The 14,925-nt window shown below is 37.8% G+C and overlaps 1 protein-coding gene across 2 annotated transcripts in view; it reads right to left on the bottom strand.

The window, feature by feature from the left end:
- The window catches only part of FOCAD (focadhesin), a 338,731-nt gene extending 324,093 nt beyond the window's left edge, over positions 1–14,638 (bottom strand). The window contains exon 1 of one of the 2 annotated variants that reach the window (XM_063080862.1): positions 14,598–14,638. The gene's annotated coding sequence lies outside the window, so the exon portion shown is untranslated. Of the gene's footprint in view, positions 1–13,987; positions 14,354–14,597 lie in introns of those variants that run through there. The other variant, XM_063080864.1, reaches the window with a different exon arrangement.
- Positions 14,639–14,925: the final 287 nt, after the last annotated feature.

The following is a 14,925-nucleotide window of genomic DNA, read 5'->3' as shown; positions in this document are numbered from 1 at the left end:
TATTATTAACCTCATTTTCATATGAAAAACCAAGTGAGGCAAAGAGAGGTCAAAATTAATTGCCTAATTATGTAAGCAAAGCTTGAATACGAACACTCTGTCTCCAAATCGCTGTAAAGTAGAATTGACACAAAATTTTTGTAAAATTAACATAATCCATTAAAGCATTTCACTCAGAGCCAGACATATAGCAAACACTTGAAAAATGTTAGATATTCTTCATAGTTTGGATCCAACACCTTTTTTTTTCCCCATTATATCTTGCTGCATCTCAGGGAATTGAGTAAATCTTTAAAAGAATACCAAGGTTTGGATATATAGTGTTAAATCAAATTCCCAAAGCAGCTCATCAGCCTATGCAAACAGTTTTGTATCTTTGCATGTACCGAAATCTTTAAAAAATGTAATCAAGTCTAATGTGCAAAAGTTACCTATTGAAGGAGTGCTCCGTGCCCAGAGCACAAAACGCAAAAATCACCAGTCTATACTTAATGCTCATCCTCATGGCACCATCATCAGCAATACATCTCCCACATTTGCATACATTTTTATTTCATCATTAACTGTTCAGTTTACGTTCAATGAGCATCTAACAAAAGACAAAGATTGGCCACTTTCATCATGGCAATTAAAGTCAATCTAAGTCTATGCTTCTTGTCACTGATATCAACACTTTCATATCTACATTTTCTGTTTATTTTTTAAAATAAGTATATAATCATTGAAATAGATGAAAGCAATTATTTACCCAAATGATTGCTCAAACACTATCACACACAGATGGCTACACTGCCACAAATGAATGCTTGGCTGGCAGGTAACCCCACCATGTGACACAATTCAATGAGACAGGGAAATCTGTGTGATGAGTTCATTGTAGAAACATAGGGTTTGAAATAACAGTGAAATGTTCAGGGAGAAATGTCCAGAAGCAGAAAGATCAAGAGGAAGCCACTGCATTTCTTTCTCAGTTCCTGCCCCTGCCTCAGAAAGCAGAGCTTAAACTACAACTTGGCATCATATTCCAGGCAAAGAGATATGAGGATATGGTGTGGAGAGGACAAACTGAAGAGCTAGGATCAATCTTTTATGTCACTTCCAGCTCTGAGAGGTTATAATCACCTCTCAAGACCTTCATGTCTCATTCTGAAGGGGTTAGTTTCCATCCGTATAGCAAATGCACCTTCTCAGATGTCAGTGAAGAAGTATCTCAGGTGGAAAGGGTTCCTTACTGATGAAGCCTGCTGCATTATTACCCTGGACCTTTGAGTTTCTTGAGCTGTGTCTTGTCTACCCACCGCAGGGCCTGGCATGTAATAAGCAGTTAATAAATGCTTATTGAATTACTGTGTTTGGCACAGTAGCTAATATACAATATACTCAAAAAAATGTGAGAATCAGAACTCTACTATTTATTTTGTTTTCAGAACTTTCCAAAACAGAAAGTGAGAAAGATCTATATTTTTCTTACTAATTAAGATTCATGAAACAAAGAAGAGCCAGAAGTAGAAAAATAAATTTTTAAGCAACTTTATTCCCAAATTAATATGATAACCTGAATTCAGTTACCAGCACATTTAGGGTTTGAAAATAATGAGTTCTTTTTAGACACACCCCTTAATCGCAGCTTTTTTTTAACTGAGAAAATAAATTTTGTATAGGTAGTACAAAAGTGAACTTCAGCCAAGTTCAAATCCCAAAACAGTGGAATCCACATTAGTGAGATTTTATTACACTATTACTCATTTTGGTATATTTTCTTAAAAAAAAAAACAAAGAATACATGCAAAAGCTCACAAGACTGTTTCTTCACTGTTTCCAGCTGAATCTAATAGAAAGGGAAACTAGGTCTTTGTTACTTCAATACATAAGAAGTTTTACATGAATACCTCAGTTGACAGCTATTATTTATCATAGCTATGCTCTTAATCCACTGTGTATTACAACCCTTTAAATACCCACAGCCATCACCTCTGTGTATTTCCCATTGGGTAAAAGCATTTTAAATATATACTTAACTAAAGAAGAAACATTTACTAACAACTTTCTATTATACAGCTAGCATTACTCATGGCTCTTTTCATTTGTAGGGTGCTTAATAATCAGATATTAGATAACCTTCCAGGGCAAGAAATCATTAGTAAATGATTTCATATTAGCAGAGATGCTAAGCAGCATATTCAAGAATTAGAAGAGGATCCCAGAATGAAACACTGATAACCAATTTACAGCGCACAGTATGTAGAATGTCTTTCAGAAAAAGTGAATTTATAAATTCTACTTAAATGAAGGAGGAGGAGGAAAAGGAAGAGGAAGAGGGGACGGGAGGAAGGAGGAAGTTATGAAGTACTATGTAGCTCCTCATGAAAATCTTTTTAATTTCACAAATTTTAAATTCAATACAAACAATTTTCATACACACAGGTTTAACAGAACTTTTCAACACTCTGTTGGAAGTAAAGGACTGACAAGATGAACAGCAGCAGCCAGCCCACAGGCCAACAAGTCACAATGAAGCCAATGTTTAAAGAGTTTCATTTCACCTTCAAAAATTACTCTGCTTCTCAGCCTGAATTCAAACACTATCACATTGCTCTCAACCTTGCTTACCTCCAAACTGAGACAAAGATCCTCAAAAGTCAGATCAACTCAGGAACAAAGCCACAGAAATAAGGCAGAACCAGCAAGGTTCCCAGGACTACAAAAGTCTCCCCAAATCCAACCCACAATACTCAATTTCATAAGGAACCTTAGCACAATGAAGCTGAAAGTTTGGGTAGGTCAAAAACTAAACCATCCTATGGGAGTGGGCAGTCTTGGTACTACTCACTGGCATTTAATCTTAATGTCTGGCACTTCTTGCCTATATCTCAAAGTGTGGTATACAGTCTTCAGGTTCCATTCACCTCTCATTTCAAAAGTGAGGTAAGAGTACAAAGGGCCTAAAAGCAAGCATACTTTGTGCAAAAGTATTCACTGATTAATCTAAAAGGTAAACTAAGGAATATACAGATACAATATTGATCAGTAATTTAAAACAACATTTATAAAGAGTTTCAATAATGTAAAGAAATGTTTACAATAGAATAAAAAACTTGAAATGTTTATATACAATCGTGAACACAACCAAGTTTAAAGTATATATACAGACACGGGATTAAGAAAAAATGACAAAATAAACACACAAAAATGTTAACAAGGTTATTTCTGAATAATAGGATGGTAAGTGATTATATCCTATTATATTCCCCTTTATATTTGCTACATTTAATTTTATTTTTTCCTACAATGGGCATATATTACTTGTTTAAATTAAAAAGAAATAATAAGTCTCTTCAAATAAAAACATAAGGTGAATTTTTTAGTCTCAATAAAAAATTAGTGATCTTATGTACTCACTTGAAGCTATGGTCTTTTATCACTGTCTAAAGAGGTGGTTTCATCACAACACATACCAATATAAAAAAGTCTCACTTGATCTAATTACACTGCTTATTAAGAACTATTTAATGAGAAAGTCACACCTTTGAATTATTAGAAGCTTTAATGGTCCTGCAGAGTTCCAAACAAGCAAGCTAACAGAATTACCTTTGATTCTAAATTGTTTGCCTGGAGATTAATCCATCTGTCCCTGAAAAAAATTAAGTGTTCCTTCAGTGTGTTGAACTTCCTCCAATCTCATTTTAATCAGGTACGTTAGCCTCAGTCTAGAGGGGGGATATTTTAAATTGCTTAAACTGCAGTACAAAGTTTATTTTAATTTTCCAAATGTATATACAACATAATACCTAGAAAACCAAAATTCTAGTCATCAATTGGTAAATTTTAAGGTCGTTATATGTTTTATCATCTGTCAAAGAATAAAGGCCTTTCTGATATGATGACATTTGGACAGACATCTGAAGGAGGTAATGAGCATTCCAGACAGAAGAAACACAATGGGCAATAACCTTGAGGTGCAAGCATGCTTGGCAAGTTCAGGAAGACCAAGAACACAAGTATGGTTGGTGCAAGTGAGCAGGTTGGGCAGTGAGAGACTACGGAGTGAAGCAGGGACCCAGATCATGTAAGACCCTGCAGGATGGTGAGAGCCTTTGGATGATCCTGAGTGAGATGGGAAGTCCTAGAGGGTGTAGGACAGAAAGATGGCATATTTGAATACTATTTTAAAAAATCATTGTGCCTTCTACAAAAGAATGGACCAAAAGAGGGCAAGGATGAAAAAAGGGAGACCAGCTAGGAAGTTATTGCAATAATCCAGGAGAGAAATTATGTTGCATTGGACCAGGGTAATAGCAGTGAAGATAGTGAGTACAGGTCAGACTTTACATACGTTTTTTGTTTGTTTGGGGTTTTTTTCCCCCAGATTTACTGAGTTATGATTGGTGAGTTAGTCCATTTTATACTGTTATAACAGAGTCTGAGTGTTCTTTTATAAAGAACAGAAATGTATTGGCTCACAGTTCCAGAGGCTCACAAGGTGCCGGTATCTGGCAAGGGATTTCTTGCTGTGTCATCACTTAGCAGAAAGGCATAGAGAGAGAGGGAAAGAGGCAGCTGAACTCACCCTTTATAACAGAACCAATCGCATCCTTAAGGGTGGAACTCTCATGGCCTAATCACTTCTTTATGACCCCACTTTGTGATACTGTTACAGTAGCAATTAAATTTCAACATGAGTTTTGGTGGGGACAAACATTCAAACCACAGCAACTGACAAACAAAAATTGTATATCTCAGGGTATAAAACATGATGTTTTTATATATGTATACATCATGAAATAATTACCATAATCGAGCTAATTAACATATTTATCACCTCACGTAGTTATTACCATTGTGTGTGTGTGTGTCTGTATGTCTGAGTGTGTGGTAAGAACACTTAAAATCTACTCTCTTAGTAAATGTCAAGTATACAGCACATTATTATTAACTAGTCACCATGTTGTACATTAGGTTTCCACTTAGTTAAAGGGTACAAACCTGCTGTTACAAGATGAGTAAGTACTTTAGGTTTATTTTGACAAGATTTGCTGATGGAGTGGATGTGGATTGTGAGAGTGAAGAAGGACTCCTAGGTATTTCGTTCAGATAACTGAAAGAAAGAAGCAATCATTGACTGAGATGCAGAAGACGAAAGGAGTCATTCATCTGTTTTTTAAATAATGCAGCAATGCATGAGTCTCCTAAATCCTTGGGATACAATTAGTATGTCCATGTTGGCACAGAAAGGCTACATGACAAAAGGATGTCAAGTGCAGAATACGCAAGGCTTCATCTACTTCTCAATTTTATTTGGGACCAATCTTAACTATACACAACAAATGTTAAAATTTGTATGCTTAGCTGCAGCCTGAATTTACATTCAAGTCATACCCAATACCAGTGTTGTCATCAACACCTGCCCTAGTCCTACCCACTTTCCAATCCCTATAAAGCCTCTAAGCCCTAGCTATCCCACACAGCTTAAAAAACTTATAAACTAAAAACAGAGAAATAAAGACAGAAGAGGGAGAAGAGACAGGCAAAATTAGTAGGTAGCTGGGTAATCTTCACTTCCCCACCTCCCAGCTTTCAACCATTCCAATTTCATATCTCCTTCTAAGCTTTATGTCAAATGTTCAATACATTCTGAAGGCATTGTATATGTGTGTAAATGTAGGATGGCAGGTGGGGCGGAGCAGTGGGGGGAAGGTAAGGGAAAAAAAATTGTTGTAAAAAAGGTGAGAAAAAAAATTAAAATGTATTTCTTTAAAAAATCAAGATACGGAGTCACTTTGTTAATATATACTTAATTTGTGAATTAATCATCAATTGTTGTTAAAACTATTAGGTGAAAGGATGATGGGGAACTTTATTCTAGAGGGATCAAGACCCCACCTGAACCCATTGATTCATCTTAGCATCACTAAAATCTAGAGGGATCAAGACCCCATCTGAACCCACTGATTCATCTTAGCATCACTAAAACTAAGAAAGCCAGACATTGTGTCCTCACAATGTCCTCACAATTTCTTAGTGGGTGACAGAATAGGACATAGACAAAACCCTGTTAGAACATTCTTGCCCCCAAAAATTTCAACATGGATCTAAAAAGCTCTCTATATTGTTAAATTAGGTTTAGCCTAAAGGTTTCACCAGACGTAGTGAACTGTAACCTAAATTTATGTGCAAAGACTGTAACCTACTGCTGTAACAAGTAGCTGAGTCTCAGCCAATCACAGGCAGGCAATTGTTCAAACGAGGTTCAAATAAGACAAATGCTCAGCTGTAACCAATCCAGCTATTTCTGTACCTCACTTCTGTTTTCTGTACATCACTTTCCATTTTCTGTTCATAAATGTTATCCAACCACATGGTAGCTTGGAGTTGCTCTGAACCTATTCTGGTTCTGGGGGCTGCCCGATTCATGAATTGTTCTTTGCTCTGTTAAACTTTGTTAAATTTGCCTAATATTTTAACAATATTTAACTACCAATTTATAGGAAAGACACAAGATAGAGAAACAAGATAAACAAAACCACTTGCAGGTCAAGTCCAGAATTTGGGACGTTTTTCAGTACAAAGAACACTCTTTCTCCAACAAATCAAAAACAGGGGGAAGAAGGGTGGAGGAACAGAGTGAGTGACTTAAGAAACATAACCAAACATAATTTGGGAACCTTATTTATATTCTGATTCCAACAAAATCAACTGTAATGAGAAATTCTTGGCACAACTGAGAAATTCTGAAATATGGACTGATATTAGATAACATTCAGGAATTGGTGTTAATTTTGTTAGGGCTGATAATGACACAGTAATTATATTTAAGAGAAAAAGTTCTTATTAGTTCAATATAATTACTTTTCTAAAAAAAAGCTAGAGGGAAAAAACTGTTAGAATACTGACAAAATGTTGATTTTGTTGAAACTAAGTTCATTTACTGTACTCCCTATTTATGTATATATTTGAAATTTTCCAAAGTAGGATGTTTTTAAGAATAAAGAAAAAAATATGGAAAAAATAAGTAACTAGAGATTATAAGATTGCAATATGACCTGTTTTAAAAAAAAAGTATTACTATTTGCAACTGCTAATGTGTGACTGAAGATTTCCATGCTGGTATACAACGAAACCAAAATAAAAAATAAATTGGAGAGCCGAGCCCGTGGCGCACTCGGTAGGGTGCTGCGCTGGGAGCGCCGCGACGCTCCCGCCGCGGGTTCGGATCCTATATAGGAATGACCGGTGCACTCACTGGCTGAGTGCCGGTCACGAAAAACCAACAACAACAACAACAAAAATAACTTAAAAAAAAATAAAATAAAATAAAATAAAATAAATAAATTGGAGACTGAGGCATGTAAGAGATTATCATTTTTATTCATAATCACTAATTTCAAATGTTATGCTCATTATAACAGCCTCATGGTTCAGAATGATTTTATAATAAGAGTAGGTTATAAGTTAGAATTTAAAATCACTTCATTTTGAATAATAAACATCTCCCTTATCTGAAGTTCCCAGTAAGATATTTTTTGAAGAGAAAAGTCCAACAGCTAAGAAAAGGTTTGAAAATTTTTTACCTTAAGTTGTTCCTTTCACGTATAACTGTTTCGGCTTTACTATGAACAAAAACATTATGATTTACAACTCTAAGTGAAGAAGCTGCTATTAAGTACCAGGCACAGGTATTTCATGCAGTTGATAAAATACAAGGGGATTTCACGGGAAAATTAAAAGATAAAAATAAAAAATATAAATTTTCTTTCTCAATATAAGCTCCATCAAGTTCAAGACACTTTTGTAAGTGATGACACCAGCCATTTAGTCCAGCCCTAAAGAACTGAGGATTCTGGAATCTAACCATGCCAATGCAGTCTCTTTTACATTATTAAGTGAAGAAAAATGGGTGCCCTTTAAAAATTTTTAAGATTAGAAAGCAAAAAGAAGTCAGAAGGAGCCAAATCAGGACTGTAAGGTGGATGCTTAATAATTTCCCATTAAAACTCTTGTAAATTTGCCCTTGTTTGATAAGAGGAATGAGCAGGAGCAGTGTCATGGTGGATAAGGACTCTCTGGTGAAGTTTCCCAGGCATTTTTCTGCTAAAGCTTTGGCTAACTTTCTCAGAGTAAACAGATGTTATCGTTTTTTGGCACTACAGAAAGTCAACAAGCAGAATGCCTTAAACATCCAAAAAAAACTGCTGTCATGGCCTTTGCCCTTGACTAGGCCACTTTTGCTTTGACTGGACCACTTACACCTCTTGGTAGCCATGGCTTTGATGTGCATTGTCTTCAGGATACTACTGGTAAAGTCATGTTTCATCTCCTGTTACAATTCTTCAAAGAAATCCTTCAGGATCTTGATCCCACTTGTTTGAAAATTCTTCTCTTGTCTGCAGCTGAACTGGGTGCAACAGTTTTGGCACCCATCAAGTGGAAAGTTTCCTCAACTGTAATTTTTCAGTCAGAATTGTGTAAGCTGAACCAATTGAGATGTCTATGGTATTGGCTATTGTTTCTACTGTTAACTTTGGCCAACTTCAATTAGGACATGAACAAGATTAATTTTTCTTGCAAATTGATCTGGATGGTCTGCAGCTGCAGCTTCATCTTCAACATTGTCCCATCCCTTCTTGAAATAAGACAGCCATTTGTAAGCTGCTGATTTCTTTGGGGCATTGTCCCTATAAACTCTTCATAAAGCATCAATGATTTTATCATTCACCATTAATTTGATGTTTGTTCTTGCAATTTTAGCAAAATTCATGTTGCCTGGATAGATGCTCTTTTCAAATTGTCTTATTCTTCTTAGTGCCTCAAACTAGATCCTGTACAGACATGTTATAACAACTTAGTACAAGTTTATTTTAGTGCAAAATCCATGCATAGCTTCTTTCATAATAGAAATTTTTCATGAACTTTTTGAAGACCCCTCATAAGATGATAATCTTCTTGCAAAGATTAAAGAGCCTGGATGTGGAAGAACTCTTTGTCAAGAACCTCTAAAAAAAAGTACTTGCAAGAGGAGGCCAGGAATTTCCTCAGACCGTAGCCCAGAATCTATCCAGGAGCTTTTCCATAGAGCCTGGAAGAGATACCTAGGCCTGAAAAAGGTTGCAGTACCATTCATTCATTATTCAACAAACATTCATTAGATGCCTTCCATGCTCCAGATACTGTACTAAGCACTGGGGACACAGACAAAAACCCCTGCCCTTATAGATTACAATAAACAAAATAATAAATTATGTAGTATCTTTGAAGATAAGTGCTAGGTATAAAAGTAAAGCAGGGCTGGGAGACAGTATTAGAGAGAGATTCCAATTTTAAACAGGTTGGTGAGGGTTCATTGAGGTGACACTTGAACAAAGACTTAAAGGAACTGAAGGAGTAGTTAACAATCTCTGAAAAGAGGATTCTAGGCAAAAACAGCAGCAAAAAGCCACAGTGACAGCATGCCTTGTACGATGAAAAACACAGGGGCTAATTAGAGCAGATTAAGTGAGTGAGGGAGAAAGAAGTAGGAAATGTTGGATAGGGTCAGATCGTGGCAAGCCCCACAAGCCATTACAAAGGCTTTTACTTTGGGTGGCAATAGGAAGACATGGAGGGTTTGAGGTAGAAGCTGGAAGAGATCTAACTCATGTTTTTACAAAAGCACTCTTGCTGCTGTGCTGACAATATAGCAGGGGACAAAGACAGAAGAAATTAATTAGAAGGCTATAGTAGATTGCAAAAACTGGCCCCAAATTCCTCCCAATCCCTGTATGCAAACCCCTTTACAAAGTAACTTTGTTTCTCCCCTCATCCACAGCCAAATCCTCTACTCCATCAGCACCCTAAAATCTTACTTTGCAATATTCTACTCTGACCACAGACTATTTCTATCCTTTTAGCGATCTCCCTTTTATCTACAAACACTTATATATTTACTTCACCCAGACTTTTAATCCCTTGAGTCAATTACATTATCTCAATCTTTCAGCCACCGCCTGGCTTCATTACTACCCCTACCCAGTCTAAACCTCACAATTCATCATTTTGGCCACTCTCTTGCCAATATTTTGAACTCCCTTGCATTCTACCATATGCACACAACAAAATCCAAAAAATGGGTCAATCTAAGTATTCATCATCTCTGATTCTACTGAATAATGCTACATAACACCATACAATTTGTATGAAGCAGTATTACTGCAAGTTAATGATCCTCGCCTATCTGGCAAACCTTTCTATAATCTCTAGTCAGCTCTCTCTCCCATGCCCTATGGCATTTGACAGTTGAACACTCTCACCCTCTCAAATCCTCTCCCTCCTTGTCTTCTGGAGCTCCACTGTCATTAGGCTGCTCCTTCTCAGTCTTTTTCATTGAATCATCTTCCTTACATGGTGGGGCTTCCCAGGTTTTCTTTTCTGTTTTATTCTTCCTTACTACACAAACTCTCAGGTTTAATTCCATTCCTATCTATATGCTGATAACATCTTCATCTCTATCTTCAGCCTAGAATTCTCTCACTCCAGACCAAAGCAGTGAACTGCCCACTGAACAGCACCAATTGTGTGACCCAAAGGCATGTCCAGGACTGATCTCAGTCTCCCTATACATCTGATACTCCTCATGTGATTCTGTCTTGGAAAGTCATAAACATAGGAGGCATCCTTGCCTCCACTTCGTGTGCATCCCCCACATCCAACGGGACACCAACTTTACCACCTTAATACATCTTGAATCCATTCTATTCTCTTAAGCCCCACTGCATTTTGGGAGTTCTATCATATCTTGCCTTCACAAATGATGGGCATTTCTGCCCTATGACACTACAATTCATTCCTCACATTGCCTCATGAAACTGATCTTATCTTTCTTCCACTTAAAATCTTACCCGTGGGTTACCACAGCCTCCAGGATAAAGTTCAAAATCTTTAACACAATAGGGGAGATGGCCTTTCATTATGTGGCTCTTGTTTACTTATTGAACCTCATTTCTCTGCTCTCCCTCTTAACACATTAAGAGTCTGTGTTCTGTCTCTAATCTGTCCGATTTTCCTTACTGCTTTTATCAGCCTGGAATGTCTCATCCTCCATCCTCACCAACTAATTCCTACTCACTTTCAAAATTCAGTTCAGATAAAAATTCCCCCGTAAAGCCTTCTCTGAATCTCCTCAAACCTTACACGCAGTTTTCTTCTATTCCTCACTGTACTTACTCTATATGTACATCTAATTACAGTATTTATCTCATTGTGTTTTGGCCTTGTTTGTGACTTCCATGCAATAATATAAGTTCCTTGAAGAAAAAGTAGGGATCTGGGACCAGAGCAGTTGCTGTCTTTGTTGAATGAAAGAATAAATAATGAATACAATATCTTTAATACCTATGATTCTCTAAAAATTCCATTTACTTAAATGTTTCAACAGTTCAAAACAACTTTAATAAAAAGTTTCCTCCATTTCCCACCCCCCCACCCCCATATTTATGCCCTAATAGCATATACTAAAACCTGAAGGTTTGGTTACATAAATCAACATGCTCAATTATTTTTAAATAGAGTAAAACAAAGTAAATTCTGAAGGCAGGTGGGACAAAGAGAAATATCTGTCAAGAGAGAAGGGAAAAGTACACCATGGCAGCCAGAAAACTTCATAACAAAACTAGTTACCACACACAATTATAACATTTGTTTAACATGCTTATCAGCCAAATAAGCAAGCAGTCACTCATATGACTAAAAGAGATTAGAAGATATATTATAATTCACTAGAAAGAACTGAAAGCTTCAGCTTAAGAACTTGGACGGAATGCTTCCTTGGTCCCCAGGCAAGTGAAAAGATAAATCTTTAAGTAATAACAATAACAAACTATCTAGGCAGTTTGGATTCTCAACTTCCTTTGACCTAAAGAAATGTTTTCCCATCATGAACAAAGGAAAATTGTACAGTATTTAAATTCAAAGCTTTTGAAATATATCTTCAAAATATTTATAACTAAAGTAATTCATGCTAGTTGAATGAAAGCCAACATATATTAACAAAATTTTTAAAGTCATAAATGCAATTTTATTACTTCCAATGTAATTCTGAGTAGGTTAAAAAATTGAGGGAGGACCCAATTTATAAAAACTACACTTCAATCTATTGTTTGAAAATAGATGGGATCTTCCACATTGCTTAAAGTTTTTTGTTTCAAATAATTTAAATAGGGAGAAATCAACCAACATCCCTTGTCCTATTAGCTTAGCAAATCTTATTTCCTATCACGTGGAAATAGTATACACAACCTCCATCCAATTTATGCCTAATTGTGAACTAAAGATTTATACTGTAGTTGTATAACATTTTCTTGTAATATACATCTCTAGATCTGTGGTACTTTTTAAAAATATACATAATACAGATTTCACATATCCTAAAAGAACATGTACTGCCCACTTGAATAAAATTTAAATTATCACCTTAGGTTTCTTTTTATAGTTAAACCAAGCTCATTATTATAAATCAAGAAATATTGATTAAGATCAGGTTCTGATATAGATCCACCAATAATTCTGACACTATTATTTCCTCATACTTCTTCCAAACATAACTGTATTTTTCATTGTGTGTGTTTTTTCCCTCAAATTTTAAGCTAGAAAAGTCCCCTTGGTTTTTTTCTCAGCTCTTGAATTTTTCCCTTTAATCTTCTCATCTTGCTCTGGTCCATTTCTACAACTGAAAGATCTAGCAAAAGCAAAATTTTGAAAAGTTTTATTCTCTTAAATTCCCCAAGCCCCTAATAGTGATACAGACAATTTACCTCAACTAATGGTTTGCAGACAATATCCAAAAAGTATCACAAGGCTATGAACACTGTCTCAGAAGAACTATTTTAAAAATCATTTTACACCTGGCCAAACAATCTACCTGTAAGCATCATCAATTAATCAATAAGTAGAAAATTATTATTATATCTCTATGAGCATTTTTATCTCAAATTAATGATTTATTTACTTTTTGGTTATCAGGCCTCAATTTGAGGCATCAATTAAAATTTAGCAAATTTTAGGTTGATAAATGTTAAAATAGACATTAGCCAAACAATGGTAACTACCCAACATTAACCAAGTAAGCAAATAATCAAGGCACCACTAATTTACCAAAGCAAGTCAAAATGCTTTGAAAATTACATTCTTATCCAACCCTTTTTATATCATACCTTCATGTGTAACATTAAAAAGCTCATGATTATTACATTTCAAAATTTAGATGAGTCATTGTGCTTTCTACGCAGGAACTGGATGTGTATCAACTTGTAAACATGCACTTGCTACTCAAAAAGTAAATGTGGACAGAGCCAATGTTCACTGAAACAGTAAAACATATAATCATAAAATACATTGTGTTTCTAAAACGGTCACTTCTCAACTGCTAAGACAGTTCAGTAAACATGCCATCTGCCCCTCCTCTCCTTGAACATCTCAAAATTACAAACTACTTCTAATCCCATCCCCTCACTTTACAGAGAGGTGACTGAGACCTGTAGTCTTCAGTGGTACAGTTAGCAGAATTACATGGTTTAAGTCTTAGCAGAGATGAAAGCAAAGAAAACTGAGTGAGGTCCCAGTGAGATCTATCTTATGATATAGGATCATAAGCTTTTGTACCTAAATCTAGAACCTGAAATTAAACCATCAACAAAATTTTCCATCTCAAATCTAGACAATAAAACAGGCAGATAAACTGGAGGAAAAATCAGGGAATGCACATTTCGGTATGTCGCATAAGACCCTGACCATCAAGAAATCCATCAAAAGTTTGGAACGGATGAATGAATGAATGACTGTATAATTGACAGGATGACTTCATTGATTTCAAAAGCTCCAAATTCGGGAACCAAACTGAGGGTTCAGGATGCCAGAGCTGAAATTAAAAAGCAGGGAGAGTAGGCGCAACACAACCGCAGGTCTCTGCAAATCTCCGCATAGCTGTTGCGGGCATTCCAAAACGCACATATTTGTATACCTGTGCTCTTTCTTCAGGGAATTCCCCCAAGTGAGAACAGAGCTCTTCAGACCCGGAGGTCCGAAAACAGGCCCTGCTCACCCATAAGCCTTTGCATTTAGGTGGACATAATCTCAGTGAGTCACGGGGAAGGAAGAGGAGACAGCAACCTCAGCCCAGGCAGGATGCAGCCGGACTCCCCTGCGCTGTCCCCAAATAGGGAACCAACTGAAGAGTGGGACGACTGCAACCTGATGCAGGTAAGTATGAAAGGACCTCGCTGACCAGTTTCCCAGTCAGAATCCCGCTGAGTCCCACCGCAGGAATCACAGCCGGCCCTGCCCAGGCATCCTGGAGCTGTCTAAGCGTAGAAGGCCTGGCCCTCCGGCAGTCCAGACCCCAGGCAAGGCAGGACGAGGGCAAACAGAGGTCCTGCCCCATTCCTGGCCGTCCCCCGCCGCGACACGGCCCTGCCGCCACAAGCTCCACTGTCCCATCTCCCAGCATAGCCCCAGGCCCGTAGGGCCTCAGCCGCCCTCCACGCAAGCAGGCCCAGGCAGCAGGCAGGCGCTACCACGCGGTTCCAGAGCAGGGAGCCGCAGCCCGCCGCCTACCACCCCGCACAGCTTACCTCCCTTCTGCCACAAAATCAGCCCAGCGCCGGCTCCCTGACGTGGCCCACCCCGCCGCCTCGAGCGCCCGGGGGCGGTGACTGCAGGAACGAACCAATGGACTGCAGACCGCGAGGACCTTCCCCGCCTCCTCCGGCTTCGGCCCGCCCTCCCCCGCTTGCGCGCACGCGCGGCGAAGGCAAGGCCGCGCACTGCGGCTGGAGAGCGGCGTGGGCGGTGGAGCGCGAATCTGCAGCAGCGCGGATGCAGGGAGGGCTGCGCACGCTGGTGCTGGCAGTGGGGCAGCACCGCAGTGAATAGTTAGCCCAAGAGAAAGCATGGTAAAGG

This window comes from Cynocephalus volans, chromosome 16 (assembly GCF_027409185.1).
Source record: "Cynocephalus volans isolate mCynVol1 chromosome 16, mCynVol1.pri, whole genome shotgun sequence".
NCBI classification, from domain to species: Eukaryota; Metazoa; Chordata; class Mammalia; order Dermoptera; family Cynocephalidae; genus Cynocephalus; species Cynocephalus volans.
Note: the sequence above shows the minus strand (reverse complement) of the source record. Positions and strands in the feature narration are given on the sequence as shown.